Below are 13,604 nucleotides of genomic sequence, written 5' to 3'. Positions count from 1 at the left end.
CAAGAAATTTTTATATTAACAAGGAGACTAATTCTTCCATAGTATGACGCTTATCTTATATAAAGGCTGAGTTAATATCGTTTATGCTATGTTATCTAGTAGCTAATTCAATTAATAAAATACTAAACTATCAATGATGACAACATCCATAAAAACGAAGAGTTACATATTAAGTAATCAAAGGAAAGAAAATGAATAAATATAGAGTATCAGCGCATTTATTTTTGAGACTATTTTAGTATCTGATAAAAAATTGCAAATAAATGTACCCCAAAGTTATTTTAGTACAGGATGCTTATTCTTAATAAGGACATACTTACAAGTTTAAGACTTATCTAATTCGTGATTTTTTGTGGAACTGATTGTTATAATAGCAAATTTTACAAACCGACCATAATTGTAAAGAAGTTTCGGTCTCAAAATGAAAAACAATTTTCCTTAGTTTAGAGACTTTATTAAAGAATAGGACAACGTCGTTAAAACTAAAACTTTTTTTGTGACTTGACAGACATGACATTAATATTTGATAGAATTATGCAAACCAAAATTTTTAATTCTATTTTGGAGTTAGGGATCAGAACCTTTGGCGTCCCAAATAATAGCAGGGAAAATGAAAGTTGGAAAAGACTGTACACGTCACAAATAAACTACAATTTTGCAAAAAGTACGAATTTTGTTTGAAAATATTTGTTAGGCAAAATAGCACCATTTTATTTTTTCAAACAAGGATTCTATAACATTCCCAAATCAATGATGGATTAAATAATATTTAAGGAACAATTACAAACACTTGTAAATCTTGGCACATATAACAATTATTTAAGAATCTTAAGACAAAGAAGATCACAAACAAAGGTTTAATAAGGTCAAAAAGTGTAGATAAAACCTACTTTGAATTTTTATACTGTAAAATGTAAAAAGATAAATAACTTTTTGTTGAATAAAAAATCAACAGCACAGTCCTTTTCAAAGCCGTGGCTTAGAAACAGGCATGGCATAGAAAAAATATTAGGAGGTGGGGGAGGGGATATAAAGACACAGGGGGAGTGGAAGTAGTCTTCTGGGAAGAAGAGGGCGTTGTAAGGATTCAAGGGTACGCGTAGGAAAATTTGGAGCCGTGGGGGGGCAAAGGAAATTTTTTGGTTAAGTTATAATTATTAGTAACCTACAGACTTTTGCAGCAGATTGATGTAATCCAGGATCATGCGTGCTCATTTTTTCAGGTGGATTATCATGTACTTTGTTAAAAATATTTTTTTTTTCATAATTATTGTCTTGTTGTTATCTTAATATTTGTTAATTGCAAAGATACTCTATAATTCGAATTTACCTTCTGTCAGCTACGTTCAGGGAGAAACGTATTTTTTGCTGCAATTCGAGATAGATGACTGAAAATTTCTGCGAATATTCCCCATCCAAATATGTAATTTACTTTGTCCGTCAGTCCTGATGTTCACTTGATTTTCTCGGCTTTTCAAATCAATGAGTAAAGCTACTCAATATGTCCGCTATTAAAATAGATATAGATTTATGGGAAAAGTCCTGTCGTTGTATATAGTTACAAAATAATTAAAAGGTAATATAAATTTAGGTGCACGCTTCTGGATTATGTCGGGATCTTGTTTCAGCCAGCTAGGAGTCAAGTTCTGGAATGGACAAGATTCATAATTTATGTTTTTACTTTGTAAAGGTAAGATTTGTTTGTATTTTAAAACCAAAACTACCCCCACAGTTATTGTTCGCATACATACTTTGAATTTTATTATTTTTACCTTAGTTTTATCTAAAATTCATCTTTTATATTATTTTAATCTTACTATATTTTCAGATTTTGTTTTAAATTTTATATAAAAGTTTTTAAGATTCATGAATATTTTGAAATTAGGGGGGAAACTACGCCTAGACAAATCTTTATGCTGTAAATTTTAAATTTATTTTGTGTGACCTTGAAGATCCGGGTTGTGTTCCAATTTTACGTCTTTTCCCAATGTAGTCCCCCCCCCCTCTCCCCTTGATATACCTTACTTTATACCTTGGAGCTTATGCAATAACACATAAATACTGTTTTTAGCAAAATATGTATTTGTGGGCTTTTATCTTATATTAGGTCTATTTTTAAACATAGAATCAAGTCAGTATTTTAAAAGATATGACTAATTATAATGGAAATATTTTAATTAAGTGTTTTTTCAAAGTTTGCTTAATATTTAAAATTGTTGTTTTGAATGGTATAAAAGCAACCCTAAACTGCCACCCCTCTTCTTGTATCAGCTACACCATCAGACGGTGGGATATTTGATAGAGTTTAACTTAAAGTCAAGAAAATAAAACATTATGATAACCTGTTTTACCCCATCCCTTATCCTCTACCCCACTTTTGCTTTCATTACAAAATTCTTCCATCCTAACTTAACAACGCTACTCAATACTGTGGCTCACCAAATTTACACATAAGGTGACGTTAACATGGGAAATACATATAATTAATTATGAAAATAATATATCCAAGTGCGTCTGTCGATAAAAAGAGAAAGACACAATAAATCATTTAGCTCTTTATTTTTAATTTTTTAAGTTTAAAAATATTGTACTCGGCTATTCCTTGGCCGATTTAGGCTTTTAATCATATCCTGGCCGAGACAAATTTAGACCGTTGACTAATCAAAAATCGGTTCAGTTAGAGGGATACCCAACGTCTCAATTTATTGCTACCAAAAGTCTTATAACTACGTTGCAATTATATAAAAACCCGTAAATTGAGTTTAATCAAAGGAGTATACTACATATTTCAATCACGCCCCCATCCCGTGATACAGCGTGGAATTAATTTGTCATCGACCGGGATATTTTGTGGTATTTGACAACAATTTAGTGTTCATGCAAAACGCCCTTTTTCTTAGAATAGTCATTGAAAAAAGTTTTTTAAAATTTTATAAATTGCATCTAAAATATAATATTGTGCATCCAAACAATTACCAATTCCAATTCTGGCACTGTAGCAGTCATATTGAATACAATCACTAGATCAAATAATCTTATCTTTTATCATTAATTAAACAAAAGAACAAAAAGGTTTAACACGAAAGGTTGAAAAATAAACAACTTAACATGAAATGTGCTTTTTGAGAATACTTAGCCTATCGGTTTAGATAATCTCTCTTAACTTTAGTATCCGTTACAAAAAATCTACCAAGTAAGGTATTTGTAAAAATGACTTTTTATACTTTTTGTATCACTACAAGGACACCATTTTTCTATGCCTTTGTCTTAAATAAACTCTAATTTATGTCAGAAGTTTCAAAGGGGAAGAAAATTGTATTTCGAAACTCTTTTATGACTTATACAAAATGAATTGGAGACAGACTGTGAAGGACGTTTTTTTAACAGCCTCTTCAAATATTTAAACTTTTTAAAAGCCAAGCTTTTCTACATTAAGGGTAGGTACGTCAATGTGAAATAGAATGCTTTTTTCGTTAATTTATACATGTTAGAAATGTCCTTTCGTTCTCAAACTTTGCAATGTGATTCATGTAAAAATTTGAAAACGTAAAAATACCAGAAAGCCCGTATATCAATTTTTTATCTTTATTGAGAAGAATTTCTAGTGTTATTACACTGTTAAAGGGAGTGTGAACGTAAATATTTCTCATCTAATTATCAAATCTTAACATTTTCTAAGCACATTTCACTACACTGATCAACCAAAAACGTCCTATTAACAAAAATATCCAGAAATAAAGCCTTGATTTTATGGTATTTTGGAAGGGAAAAAGGAAAAAACAGGGAAAATCTGAATGTTTTTGTTTCTTATAATGTTTGTAGGAATATTTAACTTGTCATATATAATTGAAACAATTTACTTACTGTTAAGGATTTATTTTATGATATAAAATTGCCAATTAGATTTTTTATAACGTAGTAATTAGGTAATAAAGACCTATTTTAAATTCGTATTATTGACGAAAAAATACCTCACTGTCTACAAAGGGTTGAATCTCATAGGTTATTTAAAATAAGAATATCCCTTTTTATTGTGTTGGACAATAAATAACCCACTTTCGAGAATTAGTTTACACTTTTATCAGACTGTTTATAAAGAAATATTGCGTCTTTATTATTTACAAATTTGTAATTAAAGGTGGGCGAGAGATGGGCCATCTAAAGTTAATTGGATACTAATAAAATAACCTGTTTCTAGCTTTGTTATTGTATTTGGTTTTCAATAAAAAATATTGCTTATTTTATCAATTTCTAAGTAACTATACATTGCATTGGTTTAAAGCAAGGATTATGTTAAAAGTCAGCTTAACTGTTAGGAAAAATCCAGAACTATGTGAAAAAGTTTAATTTTAGCTATAATGGGAGAAAAAAGCAATTTAATGCACATTTTATATAATACGGAAAATTTCTTCCTTTCCCTTTACCTTATAAAAATCGTTGGAAAAAGCCGTTTTTTAAGCAAACAAGAGCGCGTTTTGCTCTATCTGTGAGATATTATGAATGAGATAATGTTAAGATATGATATTAAGATGAGAAAAATTTACGTTCACAGTCCCTTTAAAAATAATTTTTTTATTTAGTATCAATTGATACTCTGGAAAGTATTGGAACCGTAAGTACGCTACAACTATATAATTAATATATAACACTATGTAATACTATATAACACAATAATTATTACTATACAGAACCCATACATTTTTTTAGTATCGATTGATATGCTCTAGAATACTGGAAAATACGGTACAGAAATGTTTATTAAAATAGTACTATTTGATAGACTCTAGTGTACTGGAAAATACGCTGTAGAAAAGTTTTTTAATTTAGTACTATTTCATACGCTGTAGCGTATCAGACAATACGCAAGAGAATGGTTTATTAAGATAGTAACTATTCATGCGTTCTAGGGTACGAATCTGTACTGTAAAGAATAATTGAAACAGACACCATTGGTGCATACCTCTCATGGAAGTGTTTCTGCTTGGTCGTTTTAGACAAAGATGAAAAGTTACTGTTTATGCTCACATTTATAGTTTTAATTTTTGTAATTATGACTGACCATAGTTTTTATTTTTAAGGATCATGTTTAGTCCTAAACATCTTTAAAGTCATTTTTTTACTAAATTTACATTTAAATTAATGTTTTATTGCTCTGCTTGGTATGTTTGTTGATATAACAAAATGTATATGTACATATAATAACCATATATTATAAACTAATCTTTCATTCAAAGTAAAACAGTTTCATACTGTACAGCGTATCAAATATTATGATAGAGGATATCAAAAATTGCAAAGGAGAGTATTAAAAACTTACTTCTACCATATTGAATTTTATTCCCAAGAGCGTATTGGATAATACTCTACAGACAAATACATTATTTAGTACTACATGTTACTCCACAGTACATTATCTAATACACAATACAGTATTGAAAACTTCCTTGTATCGTAATGAGGTTTTTTTCCTATAATGTACGGATTGATACTATACATTAATGTGAAGAATATATAGTATTATCTAATGCTAAAAAAAAAATTTTTTTTTAACAGTGTATGCCAAAAACATATAATCCACCAGTTTTAGTCAACTACTACTATGTGCTAACTTTTGGGCTTCTGTTATTTTGTTTAACAGTTGAGGAAAAGCAACTTAAAATAAGGAAAATTTAGTATCTTTATTAGCGAATCTTTTCTACAATAAGGGTCGGGCCGTCCGTAACAGTTAGCTATGTTAATTTGAATTGTTCTATCGATTTTAAATCTTGCATGCTAATTTTATAACATTTTGGGTACGATTTAGAAAGGGTAGCTACTTTTTAATCGTTACCAGAATGTAAATTGCACTGTACTATTACAGGAATCACCATGCCAAGTTAGAACTTGTCAAGACAATTTTAACAACCCTAAATTGACAATAAGATCTATCCGTTAAGGACTGACAGACAGACCGATCCTAATCATAGGTTCGCTTAAAAATATGTGAGGTAATTTTCAAGAAGAATTGGATACGGATGTATCTTTTTGAAGACGCAATAGCTCAAAATACAAGAAATAGCGCTTTTTAGGTATTACGTATAAAACTTCCACCACACGTGCGGAGAAAATTGACTTTAGAAAACGTGTACTTTTAACCTGTACTACGTTTTAAATATAGAACCATTCAAATTCATTTTTTCTTCATACTATGAAAATATGTAATAGAACAATTAGATGTTTTGGATCTTACAATATTTATCTTTATGAACAAATGTAAATATTTTTACTATATTGATCTACATTTTGTTACCATTTTTCAAAATCGTTAAATAAGATTCTAAGATTTTTAATAAAAATAGCCAAAATCATAAAGAATTAGATCGTTTTATCTATCTCAACACAATATAGCACATATTTTAAAGGAATTCCACATAATATTAGTTTCTTAATAATGAAATGTTTTATTGTTTGTAAGCTTTTAAGTCTTGTGATAAGAATTTGTTTTAGTAAAACTAAACAATTTTTGACGAATAATGAACAAAAACTTTGTAATTTTGTTACCCGAAAAAGACCCATTTGAAAACCGGCTCTATATTAAAGGAATAGAAGTTTGCCCACAACTATTTGATTTCCACAGCTGGGCAAGAATTCAAACGATTATTATAAAGCTTACTATTTGTCTATGTGTTTGATAAAGCTGTTTTTCTTTTAAAATTTTCGTTACATTTGAAAAATTCCTTATCATTTGCGTAGCAACTTGACTTATTTCATTACGCAATAAAACCATAACAGCAGAAAAGAAGAGGCTTAAACCTAAAATTAATAATTTTTCTAGTAATTTATAACTAGAAGTTTTTTTTTGATAATTTTGAAAGTATAAGTCCCCTAAGCTAACATAGATTAAGCCCAAAATAATTTTTTTAAAAGTAAATTTGTGTTTACTTTGTTAGATGTCTAATTGCGAAAATACATTTCACTGTGCCTTGTTGTTAAATCATTCTACTCTCTTTAAAAATTGAAACGTCATCTGACTGACTTTAAAATGCGGCTTTAACTTGTTTTTATAGCAAAGCTACCATAATAGTGTTTTTAATTTTCGTTTGATTTGATTATGCAAATAAACACGTGGGCAGACAAGAAAGAAAGCATCCATTTAATTACATTCTAAGTAAATTATTAGTTGTTGAATAAATGTATAACTTTATCCTTTTTTTAAAGCGAAGCTTTTGTATAATTAGGGTCCGTCCGTCCGTCCGTCCGTCCGTAACGGATAGCTGTTTTCGTTAATTTAGGCATATTACAATTGTCTTATCGATTTCAAACTTTGCATGGTGATTCCTGTAGTAGTTAGGTACGATTTAAAAATCGTAGCAACTCTATAATCATTACCAGAATGTCCGTACGTGATGATCTTTTACTTTTTTAACAACAAATTTTTATGTGATCTAATAATCCGATTGGTGTGATTTTTGATATACAGATTCCTGGGACAACAAAGTACAATATTATAAGCGAAGCAACTCTATAATCAAGTCCTAAAAATGTAAGTATGTCCATAAACATTATTCTGTATCAAGCAGTTTTTTAACAAATTTACTTACAATTTTGATTCGACTCTTATTCTGATTATTCAGTTCTTACACTATACAAGTGTTAATGTCCGTTTGTCCTACCGTTTCAGTGCTTCGCTTTTATGGATGTTGTCATAATTGTTCAATAGTGGTTGTGCTTCTAGTCCTTATTGATAGCTTAGGTGACAGGTCTAACTCACCCATCCCTGTTAGGAACTTAGAAATAAAGGCAAAGACTATAAGTTTTGGTAGGGGATTATGATTATTTAATTTGCCTGCGCTGCTTAAAGCCATTACGTACTTTAACCAAAAATGATCACTTAATTGGTTCAGCGGCAAGATGTCTTTAGACAAATAGACAGAAACATAGGCATCCTATTACTGTAGGATAAAAATCTTGATCTTAGTTTTTACTAATTTTTGAGAAAAAAAATTTAATTTGCAATTGATATTGTAAAATATTATTTGCTTTAATTAATTATAAAAACGATGGGTTTGGTTCAATTGCTGTATTTTTTGGATAATGGATAATTAATGAAGAAAAAAATAAACTTTTGGTTTTTCTTTCATGTCATTAAAATAAAAATAAACTTTTGAATTATCCCTCTAAAATGAAATTTTTCTAAAATTTAAATTCTAAACTCATTAGGTAGAAAATATATCTTTAGAACATCAAATGAAAGATTATACTATTTAAACTTTTTCCCTGATGACACTTTATGGCAGGCTGGGTAAACAACAAAGGATTGTTATGGTTTTGACTGCAAATATTAAAATTCATTGCCACGGAAGGAATGTCAATGGCTTTTTTTTTTTGAATATTTTCTGGTTTTTCTAGACATCTTATATCCTTTAATAGAAGCGAAGCTTTTGTACAGGACAAAATTATCGGCCTGTCTGCCTGTTTGCTTACGTTATTTGTAAGTATCATTATTAAACGGTCTTGTTTATTATATTTATTCTGAAACTAATTGTCATTCCAAAATTGTAGGGTTAGGGGTTGTCAACACTCCCATAAAATAAGAAACTGGGTAGGACTGTTTCCCCCTTTTCAAACTCAAAAGTGTTGACACCACCCTGGCGAGTCACTGTGCACTCCACTGATTCTCATCCTTAAACCTTTTTTCATTTCTAGCAGATTTAATATTTTGAATAATGCTTCAATATTTGCAACTTAAAATAATCATGATAAGAATAAAAGATTAGGTACCATTTTATATGCAATTTGATATTTAGAAACTACTAAAGCATTGACAGGTTTTTTAAGAGCAAGTTAAAAGATGCTTTTGAAAATAAAATTACTTTTTGTAATCTGTATGTAGTTTAAACTAACTGGGTTCGGACAACAGTTTTTAAAGAGGTTTTATTTAGCCTTGGTAATAAATATTTGCAATACACCTTGTGAGAATTTATTCTGCCTGAGTTAGTTAATCCGTTAGAGCCTTCATAAACAAGCTTTATCATGCTATTATGTCGTGTTAAGTAAAACTTTGTGTAATATAGTAGTCAATGATATTTTTGGTGGGAAGATTAAGTAATTGATTTTGAACAAAAGTTTAAATCATTGTTACTTTCACAACATTTTACTGTTGTGACCAATTTGTCACTTTTTATAATACCAAAACCAGCATATTCCCTCAAAACATCTAGTGTAGCACAGAACTTCCCCGCCCCTTTTAAAAAATTTATTGATAATAAGAAAGTTGGATTAGTGTTTTTTGTTTGTTTCTTCATTACTTTATATTTTGGTTAGGTTATATTAAGAATTGGTAGCGCTGCAGGGTTAGGGCACCGCGAGTATAGGTTTTGCAGTGGTTGGGCATAGGGAAAAACACCTCTCCTCTCAGGGAGTTTTCAGGGAGAGTGGTCAGGGAAACAACTTAAAAATATGCTCTTAAATACCTCAATTTTCAGTCAGGATAGGCTGTAATGTTAAATGGGATTTTAATGTACTTTCACCGGTGTCCTGGATAGGAAACAGGTTTTTTTTGACATACGTCTTACGAGACCTATGTAGTCAAGACTGGGAGACGATGACGGTTCAGTACATGACTTTTGTTAAATCACAGCTGATCATTTTTGTGGATTTTTTTGAAAATTACTTTTTTACCCAAAATTTCATAGTTTTTCCCCCAAAAAATCTCAATTTTCTCACATTTGCTGCCTAGTTAGCATAAATTTATGCAAGAAAAGTATAATAAGTAACAGCTGTACTGAATCAATGGAAAAAAATTTTTAGTCAGAAATTGAGTAAGAGTTAATTATTTTGAATTTATGTGCAACAATAAATTTGCACGTCAGAACTGCTTCTGGCCTCCATAGGCTTTCACCTGGCTTCAACATAATTCAATCTATCTGACTTTGTCTTTGACTAAGCAACATAATGTTTTTGCCCTCAACTTTCTTTCACAAAAACTTTCTCTCCTAACAATCCACCTGTTAAACTTCTTGATCCATGTTTCAAGACGTTGAAGTTACCGTCCATATTCTTTAACTTTAACAAGTATGCTTCATAATACTGTCCACTAAACAGGGTACCTCTCTCCACCCTGGTATTCTTACTTTTTACTTCCTTTGGTTTCATAGAACCAGCTACTGTCATGAGAGATCTTTCCATGGTTGGAAGCCAAGACTGCCATGCATCTAGCTACATGGTCTTTAAGACTCCCTTGCTTTAGCTAAGAGCTCCTATCCTCTCATTCTCTAATACTCATTCAACTACTCTGCTGATTGATATGCTAAAGTCAGGTGGGTCTATGATTCCAAATCTAACACCATTTGATAGACAAACTGCCCTTTATTCTTGCTTTGCTAATTCTATATTGTGGACTTGTTTAATCTGTTTAACACCTTTCTAGGTCCCTTTACTACTGGTAGCTTTTAGGAAGGGTAGTATTGATCTGCTTAGGACAGAAAACTTGCCTGTGTTTTATTTTCGACTTGGGTTTTAAAGTCACCATTGAAAACCACACTTGCATGAAATCCAGTTATGATCATGTAACCAGAATTCACATTCACTCTAGTCATAAGCAACTATTATTTTCTTCAAGCTACAAGCCAAGTGCTTTTCTGTCATTTAGCTGCTCTTACATTCATGAGTCATATCAACACAATGTTTGAATACACTAACTTAAAAATTATCCATCCAGCTTAGAATTCAATATGTATCTATAATTATTATGTAGGTTCATCTATGAAAACCTTGATAAGACTTTTACTTAATCTAAATAACACAGTTTGAACCACTTGAAACTCTCTTGCTTCAAAGAACAAAGGTGTCTACCATAGTTCTCACTATGACATTTAATCAGTAGTAAAGACAACCAGTGTGTACAAAGGGCAGAGATTCAACCAAGACCATCTATATTAACTTTCTGCAAGCTCTTTTGAACCAGGGACTGGTTGTTTATTTAATTGTAGCCTTGTATAAATGGTATTATAGGACTTGGCAACTGTGGTTATGGACATATGTTATACCCCAAGCAGATATCGCTTTGATGTTAAGACATTAAATCAGCCAGGAACCAATATTGAGCACTTGTTAATATTTCAAGGAAAACTTGGAACAGAATCATTGCTGTTTCTGAAGCATGTTTGTATTAACTTCATGAGTGGAACCTCAGAGAGTGGTCTTTTCACAGTCAGAATCTATGTTTTAACAATATAATATGTCATGAGGCTTGCAACAGGAACATGAAATATTTTTAAAGATAATTACAAAAGCTGTTTAGACATCAATTCAAATATTAACTTTAAATAACTCTGATTTCATTTCTAGACTACAAATCTTAGATTCTTAAAGATTTTGTTATTGATGATAACACAGTCTTTAGGTTCAGCTGTATTCACATACTTTTAGAAAGCATTTTTTATTATATGGCATTGTGCCCTCATTTATCCTTTATCAACAGTTCTCCTACTATAAAAGATATAGACGTTCTTGCTATAGTTAAAACACTTGAAGACAGATTTTTTAAATATTTAAAACAAAACAGTTAGAAGATTTTTAAAAATAATACTTTCAGGTGAACAGGAGAAATGGCTTTCATAAGAAAATTAATATTTTAGTACCATCGAAGATACAGGTAACTATTTTATATTTTTTTAATTATTAATTTAAAATAAAGCTGTTCAAGAGACTGGTTATCTAACACAAGCATTTCTATGCAGTTGCAATTTTGATTTTTATAAAAAAAAATTTATTAGGTATTTCAAGTATTTTCTTATAGCATGAAAAAATAAGTGAATACAAAAGAGTCTTTTAATGTAATAAACTAATTTGTACTTGTTTCCAGGAACATAATGGAAAACAACAATTAACAACGTTCTACCTGTTCAACTAATAAGATGACCTTCTCGCCAGCTGGCGGCATCTGGCGGTCAGCTGATACTTTATACAACCAAAAATACCCTCTTCTTTCTCTTCCCAAAAGCACATGCAAACCGCCTAAGCTCTGCGCCACAATGTCACTGAAAAAACTGATGGAAAACTGCGTGCTTGTGTGTCGGGGGCTCACAGTGGATGGTTTGTAGACAGCTTATCTAGTCAACGCTATACTGTCCTATCTAGATTTCATTCAGAAAATGCCATCAAAGTTTTAATTTCATTAAGTCATAAAGATGAAATAATAACAATCTGAATGAATTATATATTTCTTATTATGGTATGAAAACTAGTCTTGTCATGATTATGAAAATCAGTTATTTCATTGTTGTTATTAAGTTGTTTATAATCTAAATTTTGTTAATGTTCCCCATTTTAGTAGCTGAGAGAATGGTGTAATTTTGGCATTTTTCTCTTTCTATCCAGCAATTTTGGTGTCTTTCAGGGTTTCAAACAAATAGGAAGTTTTTTAAAGGCAATATGTGTTTGAAATCCGCCACAATTGCGCCCTAAAATTGAATAATTAGAAGTCTGGTTGTCTGCTTGGTGGCAGTATATCGCCCTGGACCGTACTGGCTGGATTCTAGTCATGTGAAACTGTATTTTTTCCCGTGTCCAGCCATACGTAAGTGCCAGCGCGCAGGCCGCACGGAAAACTGGCGGCACCAGCGGTTTGGTCTACACCTGGATGTTGGCTAACAAACTTTGGGATTTTTTTGTAAAAATTTTGTTAGCAAATATCTAGTGACACCAATTATCTTATTTAATACATACACCATTCATCTTTCTCATGACAAATGCAGATTTCGAAGAATTCTGCAATCTTGATTTCCCTTCCCCTTTTGTTTTCAAAATTTTGGCTCATTTTTTTCAACTCAAGCCCTGTGTTTTACCTAATTGTAGAGATCAATGCTACTTACATTTAATGTATTTAAAATGCATGTATTTTGTTTCGTACAAGATTTAAGAGATGTGTTTCATGCAGTTTGCCTTTTTTCTACAAGTTAAACGTGGGAGATTACTTGAGATTTGATTTAAATCAGGGGTGAACTGGATTAGGCAAACTGAAAATTGTTTTAAATATTTTTTTATAAAGCATATATGTAATATATGAATATTTTTTTTTAAAAGATCATCGAATAAGCGACTATAACATTAAAAGAACAAAATCTTGATGCCTATATCCATTATATTCCTGAAAACAGTTATTATTTTATAATTTTTTGCTTCCTTCTTGCCTCTATTATCTTGCTATCATGTTAATGTATTGTTAAATGATTATAATTTTGTTGAATATTTTTTTTTATGCTGCATTGTGTATTGTAGGTTACTCTTGTATGTCTAAAAAACTGTTTAAATATCAATAAAAATAGTAAAATGTATTTATGCTTTTTAGTAGTGAATCTACTCTAATTGAATCTTTATCTGTCCATCTATACATAGGTCAGTCAGTCCTGATATTTTGAAATTGCTTTACAAGACGAATCTTTCTTTTTGTGTGAAGATTGGCCTATACCAATGACAATCAAGTATAAAATTTGATCAGTTAGTCATGCTGCGAAAATATAAACATGATACATCAGAAAGATTTCGTGACTTTCTAACAATTTTATTTTGTTTAATGGTCAATGAACATCTGCGATCCATAACTCACTTTGTTCTTTTGTCCC

General features: G+C 30.6%; 1 long non-coding RNA gene across 1 annotated transcript; it reads left to right on the top strand.

Annotated features, from left to right (window-relative positions):
• The first annotated feature begins 1,131 nt into the window (after positions 1–1,131).
• Positions 1,132–13,058, top strand: LOC145329432 (uncharacterized). The gene is made up of 4 exons (XR_013882899.1): positions 1,132–1,223; positions 1,592–1,690; positions 11,576–11,635; positions 11,846–13,058. It is a non-coding gene; the product is annotated as an uncharacterized LOC145329432 (long non-coding RNA).
• The last annotated feature ends 546 nt before the right edge of the window (positions 13,059–13,604 follow it).

The sequence above is a fragment of the Acartia tonsa genome, chromosome 1, assembly GCF_053477335.1.
Source record: "Acartia tonsa isolate MP-2025a chromosome 1, ASM5347733v1, whole genome shotgun sequence".
Taxonomy (NCBI): Eukaryota; Metazoa; Arthropoda; class Copepoda; order Calanoida; family Acartiidae; genus Acartia; species Acartia tonsa.
The sequence above is the reverse complement of the archived record's forward strand: the minus strand, read 5'-3'. Positions and strand labels throughout refer to the sequence as shown.